Source organism: Anolis carolinensis, chromosome X (assembly GCF_035594765.1).
Source record: "Anolis carolinensis isolate JA03-04 chromosome X, rAnoCar3.1.pri, whole genome shotgun sequence".
Lineage (NCBI taxonomy): Eukaryota > Metazoa > Chordata > Lepidosauria > Squamata > Dactyloidae > Anolis > Anolis carolinensis.
In genome coordinates this window covers 3,947,399-3,961,134 of record NC_085847.1, presented here as the reverse complement: position 1 = coordinate 3,961,134, position 13,736 = coordinate 3,947,399, and the positions used below count along the sequence as shown (strand labels likewise).

General features: G+C 41.2%; 1 protein-coding gene across 14 annotated transcripts in view; it reads left to right on the top strand.

The window, feature by feature from the left end:
* Positions 1–13,736, top strand: part of arvcf (ARVCF delta catenin family member) — a 315,018-nt gene that overhangs the window by 157,749 nt on the left and 143,533 nt on the right. The window lies entirely within an intron of this gene.

Below are 13,736 nucleotides of genomic sequence, written 5' to 3'. Positions count from 1 at the left end.
ATAATTAATAAATAATTAAATGATGATGATGATGATGACGATGACGATGATGATGATGATGATGATATAAAACAGACTGCAGGAGGCAAATCTTGTTTTATGGCCTGTCATCTATGTTGCTTCCTACTTCCATAGACCATCATCTCAGGAGCGTTGATCAGCTTCTCTGGAGCTGTTATGTTCCACTTGCTCAGTTTGGATCCTTTTGATCGGGAGGTCAGTTTGAGTTCATCCTTGAACTCTTTTACAGGTCCTTAATTTGTTCTGAATCGTGGCACTCCTTTCGTTTGAATTCAATTTGGAATTCACAGAATGGAATTACCAAGGGATGGGATCACATCAGAATGCAAATGGGCTTTTACGAGCCCCTGTCCTGAATGAATATGTTCTTCCCTTTGCTTCTGCGATGACCATTTCTTATGGCTAATTCTCAGTGACCTTACCATTTTTTATTTCATTACAGTAGCAAGGATTTCCCTTGAGCAATCCACTCACAGTTATAAAAAGTAACAGATCTCCGTACAAGTTGCTGTATTGATTTCTTAGCGGACAGGACCAATATGATAAGCATGGGGCCAAAAATACTAGCATGTTTAGTTAACCAGGAGTAATTATGTGAGAGTGATAGAAAGGCATTGAAAGAGGTATTGTGGCAGTTCAAGATGGAGAAAAGCCCTGGTTGGTTATGTCCAAGTTAATGCTGAAGTTATTGTCCATGAAGGTCCCTCTCAAGAATACAGAATCCCCCCTCCCCCCATTTCAATTATTCTGAGTAGGCTATAGCTCAATGCAAGCTTTTCAAGTTGCTGAAAATGATTTGATATGCAGTTTGTAAATTGCCGCAGAAATATGAGTTGTTTATACTTGCGTCTTCTCCCACGTTAATAGCTTGTTGGCCTATTTGGGTGTATTTTAATGTCTAGCAATAAGCAGGTTGTGATTTTCATTATCATCTTCACATCCTCAGCAGTTTTATGTCATCCTTTTATTGCCCACTTCTTGAAAAGAGGCCTGAACGGGCTATGACTCTTGTGGAGTTTGGTGTAGCAAAGGAGCATTCAAGGCACTTATTAATTATGCATGTTTGCCAATTAGGTTCTGGGGCCCGGGCTGTTCGTAATGTGACCCTGGTGTGGGAACAAACCCTTGAAAACAAGCCCTTGAATGACACCACAGATTCAATGAAACCAAGCTTTGATTTATTAAAGTAAGAATCCGATGTCAGCCGTCTAAAAAGTTATGCATAAGAGCAGCTCTCGTGGGGAACAGAATTCCCTGTAGATATGGCATATTGTACAGTGGGAGTAAAGCTAACATGCCCATTATAATCATGCTTTTTGTATGTGTGTCAGTAGCAACTTGAGTAATTGCAAGTCGCTTCTGGTATGAGGGAATCGGCCGTCTGCAGAAACATTGCCGGTGGCGTAGTGGGTTAAAGCCTTGTGACTTGAAGGTTGGGTTGCTGACCTGAAGGCTGCCAGATTTGGATCCAACCCTAGGAGAGTGCGGATGAGCTTCCTCTATCAGCTCCAGCTCCATGTGGGGACATGAGAGAAGCCTCCCACAAGGATGGTAAAAACATCAAAACATCCAGGCATCCCCTGGGCAATGTCCTTGCAGACTGCCAATTCTCTCACACCAGAAGTGACTTGCAGTTTCTCAAGTCGCTCCTGACACACACACACACACACACAAACCCCAGATGTGTTACCATCTCGCTGGGAGGCATCTCTCATGTCCCCTTATTTAACAATAAACAATGTATATTTACATGATTGTTGAGACACTTTGCACATACACAGAGCTTAACTGAAAATGGGACCCTGTATCAGAAGCTCTGGGATATTTCTCCGTTTATGTTTAGCAATACCTAGTAAGGTTGAAAGCATACTAATATTCTTGAGTGGAAGAAGTGGGTTTTGTTTTTTAAAAAAATATTATTTACTCTGTCCTAAAAACAAATACCTGTTTGGGATGCCTGAGGAATGTTATTTCTGCAAATTCTGATAGGATGTGAAGAGAGAAAAAGGTTAACTGACTTTGCTTAGTAAGAGAATAGAACCGCAAAGGTCTGTTTGTCAGTTTTGCTTCGAGGTAGAAGAACATCCCTAAATGGGGAGGAAAACCTTTACTTTGAGCTGGATCAATCCTTGTTTGGGCCTATTTGCATTTCCAAGTCTGGTGCATTGAGAAAGTGGGATATATAGCAGTGTTGTCTGGCAAATGGAAAGGAACTGAATTCATTTCTCAGTATATCGGTCTAAGAATCAAAGAAATGACGCCCTTGTTTTGCATGTATTAAATTCCATGTTCATGCCCTCCAATGTTCATTCCCCAAACATTGCATTTGGCCTTGAGAACTGGCCCCAAATCCTCACCCTCTTGTTTCCCGGATTAAAGGAATTACAAGTCGTGCTCATACATGAAGCGATGGAGCCAGGGCTGTGTGTGTAGGCCTTAGATCTTTTAAGAGGCGCTGGGGAGCTCTCTCTGACATGAGTGGGAGCCTTAAATTGATTTGTAATGCGCAAAATCAACTCAGAGCATTGTGTAATCTTGTTCCAGAGGGTCTTAATGCTGCTACTGAAAGCGTTCCAACCATCCTAGCTACGCCAGTGTCTATGAATGGGAAAGGGAGAAGAGAAAGGAAGCTTGAAAAATGTTTTCGAGGGGAGTGGCTGTGTGGTAATTGCACAACAAAGGCGTTTGGTAATTCAAGAGTACAGCTGAGCCTTTGCCAGCATTTGAATTGTGGTGGGCAGGCCCTGCCAATAATTCCAGATGCTCTTGAGATGGCCAAGAAGATGTTTTTGTCTGAGCTGTGGAAGATCTTGCTTGGGGAAGGAGCTCTCTAAGATGGGGGCCTGTACATGAGAAACATAGTGCCAAAACTTTTGTTACTCTTATTGGGATGAAAAGAAGCTTCCTATAGTCCAGCATTGGGGAAAAAAATCTGATGTTAACAGAACATAGAGGATTTCTGTCTCCTTATTGTGGGTGCTGCCAAGCAGACAACTATAAGAGACCTAACATATTTTATTCCTTTCCACTACAGCAGTGGTTCTCAACCTGGGGTCTCCAGATGTTTTTGGCCTACAACTCCCAGAAATCCCAGCTAGTTTCCCAGTAGTTAGGATTTCTGGGAGTTGAAGGCTAAAAACATCTGGAGACCCCAGGTTGAGAACCACTGCACGACAGCATTGTTGGTTGCATTTTTGTGATCTTCTTCTCACCATTACTCACTCCTGAAAGATGCCCATCCAACTTCTGTTTAAAGGCTTCCAAAGTTGGGTAGTCTACTATCCTCTAAGGCAGTGGTTCTCAATCTGTGGGTCCCCAGGTGTTTTGGCCTACAACTCCCAGAAATCCCAGCCAGTTTACCAGCTGTAAGGATTTCTGGGAGCTGAAGGCCAAAACATCTAGGGACCCACAGGTTGAGAATCACTTCTCTAAGGAAATCTATAACTGAACAGATCTTATAGTCAAGAAGTTCTTCCTAATCTTCAGGTAGGATCTCTTCTTATAATTTGAATCCCTTGGTTCATGTTCAGATCTCTGGAACAGTGGAAAACAAGCTTGCTCTTTCCACCTGACATCCCTTTTAGATATTTAAAGATAGCTATCGTACCACCTTTCAGTCTTCTTTTCTCCTGGCTACACATACCAACCTTCCTTAAGCTGATCTTCATAAGGCTTGGTTTCTACCCATTTAAACATTAGAGCATGTTTTCCCCTGAAATTAAATCCCCGCAAATAATAATAACAGTACACCAGAGGAAATGATATTCTAGTCCATGCTAATGTCTGTCATTAGAATCTTTTGTGTCACTGCTTTTAAAAATCCGTGATTTATGTAACAAGCACAATAGTAGGCAAGGAAAGTGGGGATGGGGATGGGGATGGGAAGATCTCTCTATGTATCCCTTTTGCAAGAAAAACACTTTAGCCGTTTTTAATGTATCATCATCTGCCAACACCCTTCCGCTAAATGGAACAGACAGGTCAGTCTTTATGAAAAAGAATAAATAGATACAGATCTGACATTAAAAATGGCAACATTCAAAAACCAGCATGAGAACAGTTCAGTCTCCCAAGACATTCTGTACCAGACATTAAAGTCATTGTAGTTCAAGCAGCAGACTTCAAAGGGAGAATCTGGTGTGAAATTGGTGAATCAGAATTAATCAACAGATTGGATTTTGTTCGTTTTGGATTTAATCGGAACTAGGTTTTGTTTCTAGTGCAAGTGTCCTATTAGCCTAACAAACCTAGGAAGATCTGGATACATTGTTTTTGTCTGGCTTACATTTGGGTGCTGCATATCAACGTAGTAAACCTACGGCTAGTCTTCGAAATGAATTGCCCTTTGCTCCCACTTTATACCTTTGCTCTTTTTTGTATAATCCTGTGCAATTTATCAGTAGAGCATAAAATTTTTTATAATGTAGGTTGCAGCCCACAAATCAGTTCATTATTCTAGAACCCAAACATGTTTTGTTGGTTTTGCTGCAGCAATGTGGCAAGAGGAGAGAAGAGAAAATCATGATAGAAGTGGTTCACTGTTGAACTGTTCAAACAATCTTCTCTTTCATACAGTTGCATGATTAGGATTTTTTTTCATGTAGATATATCAGGGCTTTTCTTCAGATCCCTCTTTGTAAAGCCAAGGGTCACCTGAACCTAGAACATTTCTTCTCCCCAGTGGAAGTGAATGAGTGCATAATGGCTTATTGTAAGAAAAGATCAAATGCTTGGGAAAGCAAAGCAATGTGGGCCAAGGAGCTTGGTTTTAGGGTGGAAGGACTGTCAACTTTTCCACAGCTGTCCCGAAATGGCTTCTGGCATCTCATGCCCACAATGTGCTAGGAAAGAGGTGGGCAGTGAAAATCCAATGACCCATCCAGCTAAAGCAGGCTTGATGCAGTCAGTGTATTTCGCCCACGGGCTACAGCTGTTGATGGGCTTAGATGCACCCTGACCCAAAGAAATGGTGTCATATCCATGAAACAAGGATGGGGTCAGCCTTAGACCTTTCCGCATCTGAAGGAGGGAAAAGGTAAGGATTCCCCCTGATCCAGACAGGAATGATTGTTTTCCAATAGCAAAGTGACAATGCAGAAGGTTGGGCCAGTCTTTCCCCGAATGATCATTGCTGGTGTAAAAAGAGAATCTAAAACTGGTTTCCAAAAAACACCTCTTCTGCGCCTTATCTCACTTGACTGAAATTTGTCTGTTTTCTGCCACATTCGGCAGCCATTTGGGTTCACGAAATACAACCATTAGAGCAGATGTTCTTTCTGTTTGCAGTGTGATTGAGCCAATCATGTTGTCAACCAGATTTGGTAATGTGTCAGTGTCACAAAGTCAGTTCGAGTACGAACAACGCATTCTGAACAGATGGAATCTGAGATACGCCTTTTCTCTTTGTAACTGTTTAATGTTGCTTTGCGGGAAATCCAGCCTTAGTGTAGAAGTACAGTAGTCACAGTATGTCCCATGCACTCCAGTTTTTGCAGTGCTGTGCAAGCAGCTAAACCAGTACTTCCTCACTATAGATCACTATATATTGCTTCAGGAAGGGGTGGGCAATGTGTGCCCCTATGTATTATTGGATTGTAATGCCCATCAGTATTGGAGAAGTCAGAGAGTTGCAGCAAACCAACCTCTGGCAGACACATTTTGCTCGGTTTTGGTTTAAAGCAGTGATGTCCAACCTTTGCTCCTCCAGGTGTTTTTAAAACTCCAGCTCCCAGAAGCCTTGGCCAGATTGTCCAATGTTCAGGAATTCTGGGAGCTGAAGTCCCACAAGTTGGGTTTAGTCTACCAGCAATACCGTGTGATGGTCTCTATTTCTGAGGAAGAATCTGGTCAAACTATTTGTATTCCTTACCTAAGAAAACCCCATGAAATTAATGGATCACTATAAGTCACAGGCAACTTGAAGGCTCATACATACATACATAGAGTTGTTGAGACTTGGTACAGAGGTTTCCTATTGACATACCATGACTTCCAGAAGATGAGGTTTAACAAGAGGAATGCTGGAGTCTAGTTTCTGATTTAAAAGCTCTTATTTCACAAGCAAAGGTCATTTTTAACGTCCTTCAGGAGATGCCCACAAACAGGACAATAGCCTTTTCCTGCTGATGCCCTTCCTGCAGTAGGGGTTCAAGGGCATTATGCCTTTCAAGATGGTCCATATAACCATCAGTTAAAGTCACTGAGAAGATGCACTGAGAGAACTGTCCTCCAGAACTTTGACTAATCTAACAAAACCATCTCTGTGCTACCACCTCACTTTGTAAGAGCAAATTCCATTGTGGTGAGTGAAGAAAAACATTGTTTTTCCTTTCTGAATTACAGCTGAGGCTGTATTCAGTTTGTTAGTATGTAGGATGTGCATGCATGTGCCTTTCGGTCACCTGTTGACTTATGGGAACTCCATAAATTTTGCAGGGTTTTTTAAGGCAAGGAATTCGTAGTTGAGGTTTGCTAGTTCCTTCCTTGGTAATAGAGCCTACAGCAGTCTCTCTGGGAATTATTGGTGGTGGTAATACTAACACTGCTAATACTAAATTTATTACCTGCTTCTCTGTGCAGCTTAAGACAGGGTACAACAGGGTTAAAACAGAGCAATAAAACTCAACACTATGAAAATATAACAAAACGCACACAAGATTAAACCAATCAAATTATTAATAACAATAAATTATTAGTGTCCTGTTCAAGTACTAACCAGGGATGACCCTATTTAACTTCTCAGATCAGACAGGATCCAATGCCTTCAGGGTGTTTAGACTAATAGGATTTTTTGTTATTTTGCTGTCACAGATTACTATGGTGAATCCTTTGAAATGGGAGAAATGTGTTTGGATCGTCCACATTCTGGAATAGTAGTAGTAGTAGTAGTAGTAGTAGTAGTAATAATAATAATAATAATAATTTCTTACCCGCCTCTCCTCGAGGCTTGAGGTGGAGCACAACACAGTCAAAACCATTACAAAACATTATGTCAAAGACATAATGAAATACATATATTAAAATACACAAAACAAAGATTAAAATACAGTCAACACAAGGCATGAGTTTAAAAACCATAGTTCAAAACTGACTGGATAAAAATTGAATGGGAGAAGCAACTTTATAGCTCCTCTGGTGTGAAGAATTTGGAACATGCTGAAATGCCCACTCATGTAGTTTATTTCAGTTTATAACTTCCTGCATTGAGTCCTTGTGTTACACTTGGCTCCTAGAGCCGTACCTTTGCAAAGTTGAATGTGATTGACGCAAGACAGAGAGGCTGTGAGTGGGATGATGGTCATTGAAACACAATGGGATTAGTTTGCCTAACTCCTAGGTTTTTGGGTCAAGATAACATGGTTACCCAGCTATGAACCAGCTATGGTAGAGACAAAACCCATGCACATCATTGGCTGTTAATATTCTACAAATGTCTCCTTTAAAAATATCTATTTTTGAAAGAAAAAGGAATTGCAGCCGAAATTGCTGTCTTTGTGATGTGCACTGGTTATTTAAAAATGTCTCATTGACACTGAAGCTAGACGTACATAGACATGTATAAGAGAGCTTTTTCTGTCTGGATCACTGTCTCGCATTATCAGTAGGATTAGAAATATATTTCTCTGTCGCTCACATTGCTTATGTTTGTCTTGAAGCTCTTGGCTTGGCACTTTGCTATAGCGCTGTCGGTGAGGCATTTTGCCCCTTCTTTTCACAGCGCTGTCAGTTTGGGTAGAGTTTATGGATCCCAGGAACCCCTGCCCTCTTCAGCTACGATGAACCCCACTCAGTCTTTCATTGTCACCCTGTCAAGGCTGAGTCATGGGCAACCATTAAAGATGGAGAGAGAGTCAGGTCATAGGGTGGCAAAAAATACAGCAAGGCCAAAGTGGCCATTGCTACTTAGGGAAAGGTTCAGCTGAAACTAGAAGCCTTTATAACTCTTCCTGTCTAGCTTAATGCTCAGCCTGGGGGACAAAGGCCAATTCAGACTCTTAGGAATATTTTACTGGCCAAGAAAATGCTCCTAATTACAATTATTGTCTCATTGTGCAGGACAACAACATGCAGAAGCAAAGAGTCGTACTATTATTCCTCTCAGGTCCTTATATAGACACATACACATATACATGCACACATACACAGCCTCTCACATGGGTCATCCAGCCCAACTCCTTTCTGCCATGCAGGAAAAGTACAAAGCACTCCTGACAGATGGCCATCCAGCTTCTGCGTAAAAGCTTCCAAAGAAGGAGCTTCCACCACATTCCATGGCAGTGAGTTCTACTGTTGAACAGATCTTCTTACAGTCAGGAAGTTCTTCCTCATGATCAGGTGGAATCCCTTTCCGGCCATTTGAACCCATGGCTCTATTGAGTCCTAGTTTCCAGGGCAGCAGAAAACAAGTCCTGCTCCTTCTTCCTTATGACATCCTTTCAAATATTTAAACATGGCTCTCATGTCTCCTCTCAAACTTCTCTTTTGAGTCAAGAATTCCAGTCATGAAAGCCTTCGACAACACAATAATAATAATAATAATAATAATAATAATAATAATAATAATAATATATTTTTTTTGCTTCTGGAGTGAGAGAATTGGCCGTCTGCAAGGACATTGCCCAGAGGACGCTCTGATGTTTTGATGTTTTTACCATCCTTGTGGGAGGCTTCTCTCATGTTTTGAAAGCATATGGCACTTTATCACTGCTACTTATTTCCATGATACAGCACTTTATGAAACCTGTCCCCACTGGGTTGCTTTTAATTACTCTGATTTTATCTGCTTGGATTTTAATGTATTTGTCCATTATTTTATTTTGTGTATTGTTGGAATGTCTTAAGTTTATGTTAAATATGTTGTTGTTGTTTGGGCTTGTCCCTGTTGTGAGCCGCCCCGAGTCCCTTCGGGGAGATGGGGCAGGATATAAAAATAAAGATTATTATTATTATTATTATTATTACTATTATTATTATTATTATTATTATTATGTCCCCGCATGGAGCTGGAACTGACAGAGGGAGCTCATCCGCACTCTCCCCGGGTGGGTTTCGAACCTGGTAGCTTTCACGTCAGCAACCCAACCTTCAAGTCACGAAGCTTTAGTCCACTATGCCATTGGGGGCTCCTAATAATAATAATAATAATAATAATAATAATAATAATAATAATAAGGATAGAGGATTCTTTGTTCTTTCACTGATAACATCCTACACACTGAAGCATGAATAAGAGAAAGATGATATCTGCAGTTCTCAGTTGATGGTTAGTTTTCTATGGAAGAAGATAAGTAGGTACAGTGGTATCACTTACATATCTTAAATGTAAAAGGTCCTAGGCTCAGTTTCCATTTGAGATTTGGTGAACCCCTGCTGAAAGCCGGAGGGATGATTAGAAGTTGATGTAGACAATGGTGAGAAGGAGTTATAATACAGTAACAAATCACTTAATAAAGAGGACCATAAAACCACGCTTTGTATTTCAGTCATTGATCTAAGAAGGCAAAGCACAAGTGCCAACCAGTATCTGCTATGCATTTGCCAGCATAGCCATGTTACATTAAGGGGGATGCAATTTCCAGCTTCTTTGTTTCTGTTCGCTACATTTGTACCACTTCCTCTCAATTTCATGCCCAGTGGTTGGCACGAAGCAGATAAGCATGGTGGATGAGGATTGAATCCTTGCCTGAAAATCTGGGAGAAGTTGATTTGTTATCCATCAGTGCTACTGGGAAAGTACCCATCAACCAGCCTGCCTGTGGCGAATGGAAAACATTGCTTACAAGTCCTTTCTCTCCTTGTAGCACTTCATTTCTAACACGCTGTTGAATGCCAGGGAGCATTCTCTGCCCACTGCAAACTCACATGGAAGCCAGGGTGTCATTTCCTTCCAACGCTCTCGGTCTCTCTCTTGATCTCATTCTCTCTCCATCTTGATTAGGTTAGAGATGTGGTTTGAATATTAGCTGTTTTTTTTTTGCATCCATGTAATAAACTGGCATTGATTGTTTGAAATTGATTAGCCGTGGGTGCCATTCTGGTTTAATAGAATGTTGGCTTTAATACACATTCTAACGTTCTTGGCTGGGATTGAATGAGACTTACTCAGCTGTGAATTTCCCAATGACACACAGGATTGAGACTTGGCATTGTGTGTTGTCTTTGTTTGAAAGAAGAGGATTTACTGGAATATGGCAAAACGACAAACCTTCCTGGCAGGAACAGGAGAGAGCTTTGATTACTTCTTTCTCTTCCCCTTCCCCTGCCACATCGATCTTCCTCCCTCTCTCCTTCCTTCCCTCCCATTCTCACGCACCAGGTCTATTAATAGAAAACACGGGCTCCCCATGAATGGAGGTCTCGGGAATCGTTTTCAGACAACAGAGTGAGTGCTTCCTTCTTATGATGGCAAGGTTACTTCAATTATTTCAGAAACAAAAACACAAACAACTGGAATATGCAGTGTAATCTCTAGGGTACAACACAGGGTAGATGGGGTCATTTTGGAAATGGACAGAGTCACCTTAGAGCAAGGGAGGTCAGTCCACTTACTTTAGGATTATCTCCACTGACAGGTAGTATCTCGGAGTCTTTCACTTCTCTGTCTAGAAATATAAGGGACTGGACCTGGAATTTCCTGCAGGACCAAATATGAGACAGCTTCCTCTATGAAGGAGAGATGAATCTGAGGCAGGAGGTACCGTGTTTCCCCGAAAATAAGACAGTGTCTTATATTAATTTTTGCTCCCAAAGATGCGCTAGGTCTTATTTTCAGGGGATGTCTTAGTTTTCCATGAAGAAGAATTCACATTTATTGTTGAACAAAAAAAATGAACATTTATTATATTCTGTACAGTAGTTGTCATCACAAACCAGCATAACCAGACAAACTGTGAATCCTATCAAGAATTTCTTGTTACTGCTATTATTTCCATGTACAATACTCTATAATACATACATTTACCAATCCTGCATGCTCTGGTGTTCTGTTTGGCGGGCATGCTTCCAAACAAAACCTTTGCTAGGTCTTACTTTCAGGGGAGGCCTTATATTTAGCAATTCAGCAAAACCTCTACTAGGTCTTATTTTCTGGGGATGTCTTATTTTAGGGGAAACAGGGTATTGGAGTCACCTCCTTACCTTAAACCACACATGTCAAACACAATGTCTGCGGTCCAAATTCTGCCCTCCATGTCATTTTATGTGACCTATGAGGCTTTCAATGCCAGGGCAACATAGTTTCATTTATAGGTTTACAATTACAAATGGTCAGTTGAAGGCAACTATAAGGCTGACGTGGCCCTTGATGAAAATTAATTTGACAGCCCTTCCATAAACCAAGGTGAAAGTCCAAGTGGAAGTGATTTATGAAAGGCCCAACCTTTCCACATGCTCCACTTTGGATTGTGAGGTAAAAAGACTTGCTGTTCTACCTTACAGCACTCTCTCCTTGGTCCAGAGTCTGTTGGTTGTGGATATGTAGCATCCTTGTTTCATGTGTCTGAGTCGAATCAGGCCACAATTAAATGATGGCAGTTCAACATCTGACATGACATTGCACCATCGTCTGATGTGCGAGTTGACATTTTCTGTGAGGGCTTTAACTTGGCTTTCAGCAAATGGACTTCTATAGAATTTCTGCCACATTGGTCTGAAAAGGTAATTCGCCATTACATTTCATCCGTGTTGGTATGAACAGCTGTGATGATTGTGGTGTTGAGTGCCCTTTTCCTCTTTAACATCTGGAGACATTTCTGAAAAAAAGAGAGAATGAGAACACTGCACCTTCCACTTATAATTGGCATTGCTTATGGCTGGAAAAGACCCTTGTATGTGGCATACACAAGATAACCTGCCGTCCTGCGATGCTTATTAATATCGATATGAATTGGGGACAGGAGTTTGACCTTAAGTGCCTGCTTCTTGGGCTTTTGATGTGTTTTAATGTGATACTTCATCTCCCCCCCCCCCTCCTCTTAATGTTATTTTTCTGACGTGGTTTAATTAGATTAATTTCCCAGACCCTTGACGTGCTGATTTATGCCTCCGCTCGCCTCCCCGGCTCTGATTGCTGAGGCTTGGTATGAATGAGATCAGCGGTCCCCTGCAGTAGCTTGGCATGAGGCCAGCAGCCTTTCTTTCTCTGGGGCTGGACCCACCACCATTTGCTGGAGGACTTTGTAGACCTATTCACATGCCACTACGTCTCTCTTTGCAAAGACTGAGCCATAACACAGCTTGAATATGGAATCTGGCCAGGGATTACTTGAGCAACAATACAACTTTTACCATGAATGTGAAAGAAGTGCATAAAGCATGTGTGTGTTTCGCTCTGTGTTAACTATATTCCTGGATGGTTGGCTGAAGCAAGGGACAAAGATATCCGCCAAAAATACCCTTTCAGTACTCTAGCTGAGCATGCTGGGACACTAGGAATGCAACTATAGATTGTCACTAGCATGTAAAGTGTGTATCGAATTTCTGGTAGTTTGATGGCTTAACATTTTTGTTGAGTTCATTCTTGTGTTACTTTCTCCCAGAGGATGTTTCCTGTGCTCTTGAAAAAGTTGTCGGGGTTTTCACCGAATAATGTGTTTACCTGAAGTACTAGCAAATAGAGGTCAGCTTATCTGATACATCCACCAAGGCAAGAAAGCTCTAGCTTATGAAAATGCTCAACTAACCCTAACCTTTAAGTTTGTGTTTATTTTTTCTAATTTGCATCTTTTTGCCTTTCCCTTTTCTTCTTCCAGCTCAACAAACAATCCTCGATCTTATCTTTGTACAATCACACACTAGCCTTCTCCCAAAACCAACTACTTTCTTCTAAGTCACAGAGTTTGGAAAAACTACCTTTCGACTTTAAAGTCTTGGCATCTTTAAGTTGGTGTGGCCATTGGCCAAAGGCTTCTAGGAGATGTAGTCTAAAAATGTATTTTTCCGCACTCAATTAAAGCAGTGGTTCCCAACCTGTTTTTGGCCATGCCCCACCTAAGCCTCTCTAAAATCCGGACCCCCCCCCCCCCCAGGTGAAATATTCTTATTATTCAAAAAGTGAACTCCTATTCATGTCGAATGAAACAAATTATTATTAAGTTTATTTATATATATATGTGTACATACATTTATGTATCAAGGCCCTTCAATAATAATAACTGTGTACGCATACTATATACATGCAGTCCTCAAGTTATGAACAAGATAATTTTTGTAGGTTTGTTCTTAAGCTGAATTTGTATGTAAGTCAGAACAGGTGTTTTTAAAAGTGTAACTCCAGCCAAATAAAAGGTAACGGTTTCTCCTTTACCTTTTCGGTCTAGTCGAGTCCGACTCTGGGGGTTGGTGCTCATCTCCATTTCTAATCCGAAGAGCCAGCATTGTCCGTAGACACCTCCAAGGTCATGTGGCCATGGGCATGACTGCATGGAGCGCTGTTACCTTCCCACTAAATCTGTACCTATTGATCTACTCACATTTACATATTTTCGAACTGCTAAGTTGGCAGAAGCTGGGGCTAACAAGGGAGCTCACCCACTCCCTGGATTCGAATCGCTGACCTTCTGGTCAGCAAGTTCTGCAGCTCAGCAGTTTAACCTGCTGTGCCACCGCAGCCATATATATATATATATATATATATATATATATATATAGAGAGAGAGAGAGAGAGAGAGAGAGAGAGAGAGAGAGTTATATATATAGCATAGAGAAAGGTAAACACC